At 43.2% G+C, this 5,639-nt stretch overlaps 1 protein-coding gene across 1 annotated transcript in view; it reads left to right on the top strand.

Moving 5' to 3' along the window:
- LOC136628601 (kelch-like ECH-associated protein 1A) overlaps positions 1–1,965 on the top strand; it is a 44,094-nt gene extending 42,129 nt beyond the window's left edge. The window contains exon 5 of the mRNA XM_066604634.1: positions 1,839–1,965. The gene's annotated coding sequence lies outside the window, so the exon portion shown is untranslated. The remainder of the gene's footprint in view (positions 1–1,838) is intronic.
- The last annotated feature ends 3,674 nt before the right edge of the window (positions 1,966–5,639 follow it).

The following is a 5,639-nucleotide window of genomic DNA, read 5'->3' as shown; positions in this document are numbered from 1 at the left end:
TGCGAACCAATCACATCCATATCTGTGCCTTGTCATAAGTATGTATGTTATAAGTGTGTATAAATATCCATGCCTCTTCAGATCCAATCCATAAGCCTGAAGAAGAACCCTGCGTTGGTTCGGAAGCTCGCTATTATTACATCATGTATTTTTGTTAGCCATTAAAAGGTGTCATATCTACAAGATTACGTGGTTTCTCTTGCTCAGAACAATCACGTTTTGCTCTACTGGCTAACACGGTACCAGATCTTTGTTTTCATTATAGTGCGCAGGAAACATATCTGCATGTGGATAAACCCACTAAAACCAATGAGTTCAGTTTACTGCGAATTTCACGCGCAAATATGCATGCAAATACGCCTGTGTGAAGGGGCGCTGACCGCATCTGCATTGATTTCAAAACTTTTTTTGTGGCATTTTCGTATATTCATATAGAAAGCTGCTTTCAATACACAAAATTCATTTGGATCTAAGAGTATTGCAAGTATCCCGCAGGCTCCCACAATGCACTGCTGCTTGATAACGGCAAAATTCTGAATTTACAGCCAATAAAAGATCATGTCATTCACAAATGGCAGAACATGTAAACTTTTATAGTCCAATTCAACTTTTTATGTAGTTTTAAACTGTGAAATATTGTAACATGTCTTTCATGCTGTTCTCCAGGTGCTTCTTTTCCCATTTTGCATAAACCATTGTATGACCTTGTAATGTCCATTATCTACTTAGCAATCTAAAGCCATATCAAATTATGTTCAGTGAAGTGTAAAGGCCCATTTACACGCAACAATTATCACTCAAAATTTGTTCAAGCGATGGCATATGAGTGATAATTGCTGCATGTAAACTCGCCATCATTGACTCTTTGGCTGAACGATGATTTTAAGGTGAGCTTAAAACTCATCCTTCAGCCAGAGAGAAGATTGCACGCTGTGTTCTCCAAGGGAGCAGCTGCTTACATTGTATTCAGCGGACAGCCTGTATGAGAACAAAGGAGCTAATTGCAGGGTCCAGACCACATGCTGTGCTCTGCAAACAGCTCCCAGAGGCCCTTTTACATGCACATAAGGATGATAAATTGTTAATGTACATTAGTGTCCATTACCACTTTATGCAAAACGATCGCTAAAACTGTCAATCTTTCAATCGTTTAAAAGATTGTCTTTGTGAGTAAAAGGGCCTTAAGTTATAGCGCATACTCATTGGCTGATCTCAGTAATGCCTGCATTTTTTGGCGCCCTCTAGCTGCAGCTTTTCTATACTGAATATATTTTGTGATTCTGACTATACTACCTACTGCAACCTAACGAGTTAAAGGGAACCTGCCCCATTAATAACATAGTTCGGTCAGTAAGCAGCTTGTTATGGAGCAAGGGAAGATGAGCAAATTGCTGCACAGTGATCCATCAAGTTACACGGACCCAATTAATTAATATTTGTATGTGGGGGGAACACTGCAGAGGTTTGTGGGTAAAGATTATGTATCACTCATATTTATTGAAACCTCAGCTTTTTCTTTGAGTAGGACCGCCCTCTGGACTCCTACTCAAGGACAGACAACTATCTCTGTAAGTATGCTAATACAAGAAAGGCTGTCAATCACTGATGGCTCCGCCCACTGGACTGTTAACCTCAGGATATAATGTATAAACTCCCAGTTCTGTTTATTTTTGATCCCATGCATCAGCCTGCTCAGCCCCTCCTGCTCTATAACATCATGCCGGTAGACTGCGCTGTCCTGTTAGCGCTGCGGAATATGTCGCTGCTGTATTGTAAAGATTACTATTATTTTCAATGTGATAAGTTGAAGTTCTAATTTCTGTGTACTTTTTTCAAAGGTGGTTTCAATACAGAAGGCTTTCTCTCTTCTGTAGAATGTTATTGCCCAGAAAGTAACACGTGGACAGAAGTGGCAGAAATGCCCATCGGCTGCAGTGGCATGAGTGTAGCGGTAACCATGGAGCCGTGCCCGAACACTGTCAAAGAAAATGAAGAAAACTAACTGAAGACATTCTGGAGGCTGCGAATGTGATCCCTCCGAATTATTATTCCCATCTGAATCCCTTGTTGCTTTCAAAAGTCAACTGTTTGCTCTTGGAAACTGAACTACTGAGGCCTCTGCATATGGCAGAGCTGGGCTCCGCATGCCGAACCCAGCTCTGGCAGCAGCGGCATCCGTGCTTACCTGCTCTGTCGCTGTCTCTGTACTGCGGATTAACCTGGTGGTTCGCCGTCACACATCCACAGTACAATTTTTTTATTTTTTTTTTTCATTGCGAGCGGGCGGCAGGTCGGACGGCTTCCATCGACTTTAATGGAAGCCGTCCGTGTGGAGCCCGCATAAAAATGGAGCATGCTGTTTTTTTTTTTTTTTTCTTCGCAAGTGGAAATCCCAATTGATTTCAGCTCATGTCTAGGAAGCAGCGGATCCCCATAGGAAGTAATGGGCGGAAGTTATTTGATGCGGATTTGCAGTGCGAACACCAACCATGGATTCTGCAGTAAACATCTGCCTGTGTGCAGGAGACCTCACCGCTTATCTGTCACCCGAGTGCCCACAACATTGAACAGATTCTGGATCTAGCTCTAGACCATGTTCACAAAATGTAGACGAAAAGAAAGTAAAAATGAGCCCCCCAGTCTGCTGGACTTCCAGAGAAGTACTGCTGGGAGGAGGCTTCAGCCTGTGTCTGGCTAGCTGCAAGTTGGCACAGCTGAAGACTTTACTTTCAATAAAGTGGATGCAGCCCGGTTTGTAGTGCAAATTGTCTTGTTCCTTTATTAGAAGTTTTTACATAAAGCTTGAGACGGTGCATTATAATCTTAGCGTAGCATTTACGTCACGGCAACCGGTTGCTACTCTAAGCTTTTACTGCAGGTCTCAAACTTTTATGTAAAAACTTCCTAAAAAAGTTCCTAAAATTCACGTTCAAAATCGTGGCATTTACCGTGATTTCAAGTGGCATTTTTTAACGCATTGTACAGCATTTGACAATGTTTTCTAAGGCACCCCATAATCGTGATGATTGAGATGCGTTAAACGCTAAAACTGTGAAGATGAAGCAGACAGCGCTTAAAAAACACGGCGTTAGAAACGCCACAAGAAAGAAGCAGACAGACAGCTGACGGACACCAGATACTACACCAAACTGAATCAAGACCCGACTCAGAAATATGTGAGGAAACTCAGAAGGGTCCTCAGAAGCCTGTCTGTGGGCTCCACAAAACTTCTGGACTTGATACCGGAGAACCCCAAGGTTAGAACATTCTACATGCTTCCAAAACTACACAAAGCTGGCAACCCAGGAAGGCCGATTATCTCAGGTGTGGGTATCCTCACTGAAGGAATCTCAGGATGGGTGGAAGGAATCCTCAAACCACTGGTGAGAAACACAACCAGCTACCTGCAAGACACTACGGACCTACTGAACAAACTGTCAACCGTAGGTCCCCTCCCCAATGGCGCCATCCTGGCCACTATGGATGTGGAATCCTTATATTCCAACATTCCACACGAGGATGGACTGACTGCCTGCCAGGCGTACCTTGAGGCCAATGGGGTCGCCTCTGATGCAGTGCTACAACTCACAAGATTCATTCTCACACACAATTATTTCTCCTTTGGCAAAGATATATTCCTGCAACTCACCGGGACTGCCATGGGCAGTAAAATGGCACCGCAATATGCCAACCTTTTTATGGCAAAACTGGAGAGTGACTTTCTGGCCTCCTGCTCCAGCAAACCATTGGCCTACTTCCGCTACATTGATGACATCATGATCATCTGGACCAACACTGAACAAGAACTAATAAAATTCCATGAAAGATTCAATGCATTCTACCCCACCATAAACCTCATATTAAGCTACTCGCATACAGAAATCAACTTTTTGGACACCACCATAAAGATTTTAAACAACTCAATACAGACATCCCTGTACCGAAAACCGATTGATCGGCCTACATACCTCAGATGGGACAGTTTCCATCCTAAACACATCAAAAAGTCCATTGTTTAAAGCCAGGCCATCAGGTATAACCGGATCTGCTCCAACCCAACAGACAGAGAGGAACATTTGTACCATCTTAAAAGGACATTTATAAATCAGGGCTACCATCCCACCTCAATTGATGACCAAATCACCAGAGCCACCAGGATACCCAGAAATCAACTACTCCAATACAAGGAGAAGGAAAGAAACAATTGCGTGCCTCTAGTAGTGACCTACAATCTGCAACTAGAGGTACTAAGGAAAAATTGATAACAACCTTTGACACGCTGAATACGGGGTTAAATTATTCCCCAGGATTTATGCGTGAATGGGAAATTTGAGACTTGATTGCACAGATAAGACCCCCATCAACAGTAATTCAGGGACCATAAACTTTCACACCCGTATCAGTGTTTAGCTAAAAATGTTTGTGCACCTCTTGTAGCATTTCTAGCCTGTCTGACCCCCCCCCCCCCCCAACAGTAATTTAGGGACCATAAAACTTTCACTCCGCTATCAGTGCCTAGACAAAAAAAGTTTGTTTGCTGTTTCAGAATTCCTTTTAAGTGCGAACCAATCACATCCATATCTGTGCCTTGTCATAAGTATGTATGTTATAAGTGTGTATAAATATCCATGCCTCTTCAGATCCAATCCATTAAGCCTGAAGAAGAACCCTGCGTTGGTTCGCAAGCTCGCTATTATTACATCATGTATTTTTGTTAGCCATTAAAAGGTATCATATCTACAAGATTACGTCGTTTCTCTTGCCGAGAACAATCACAAACGCCACATATTAGCGCAGGTCTACAAAGGCCCGTTGAAATCAATGGCAGCGTTGTACTGGGATTAGTGTGGTGACAAAAAGTGCGCTGTGTGAGAGCGGCCTTAGGCCAGCTTCACACGGCCGAGAAAATGTGAGAGATTTGTGCGTTGCGAGATTCACAAATATGAACTCCATCCTTTTGAATGGGGTCATACACATTAGCGATGTTTTCCTGCATGGCACGGCGATGCGATGCCGGAAACAAATTGCAGCATGTCCTATCTTCCTGCGTGATCATGCATCGCAGCACCCATTGTTTTTTTAATGGGAGAGACTCCGCTATCCTCTGCCAAGGCCGAGGCATCAGCTGTGATGGATCGCCACTTCGCTAAAGTGATGCAAAGCTGATTTAGCTTGAAACCGCCTCGCTTCCTTGGGGCTTTTGCATGGATAGCGGGCGCATTATGGCGGCAGGAGTCCCAGTCCCATATCACGCTCACCTGTGTGACGCTAGGCTGATACTCACTTGCGGGTTTTTATGTTGCTTTTGGTACACTTTTGAGACACACAAAGGAGTGGATACATCAGACTTTCTTTCATACATTTTATTACTTTTTGTTCCATTTCTGAATTTGATTAAAAATTTCAATCTAAAACTTCCACAAAAATGGCATTTAGGATGGAAACAGGTTAGTAGCTAAATTGTTCAACATATTATGCATTTTTTAAGTGTGGCTTGTTCTAAGTGAAGTTTAAGGGGGTTGCCCGGGTGTAGGATGATTCATTAACTATGGCTGCACATGTCGCCTGACTCCTGGTGATCCGCAGTCCTCCTGATACTACTTTAGGAACAGCTACCACCTGACAATTCCAGCCAATCA

Source organism: Eleutherodactylus coqui, chromosome 5 (genome assembly GCF_035609145.1).
Source record: "Eleutherodactylus coqui strain aEleCoq1 chromosome 5, aEleCoq1.hap1, whole genome shotgun sequence".
Taxonomy (NCBI): Eukaryota; Metazoa; Chordata; class Amphibia; order Anura; family Eleutherodactylidae; genus Eleutherodactylus; species Eleutherodactylus coqui.
This window is presented reverse-complemented; position numbering and strand designations above follow the sequence as displayed.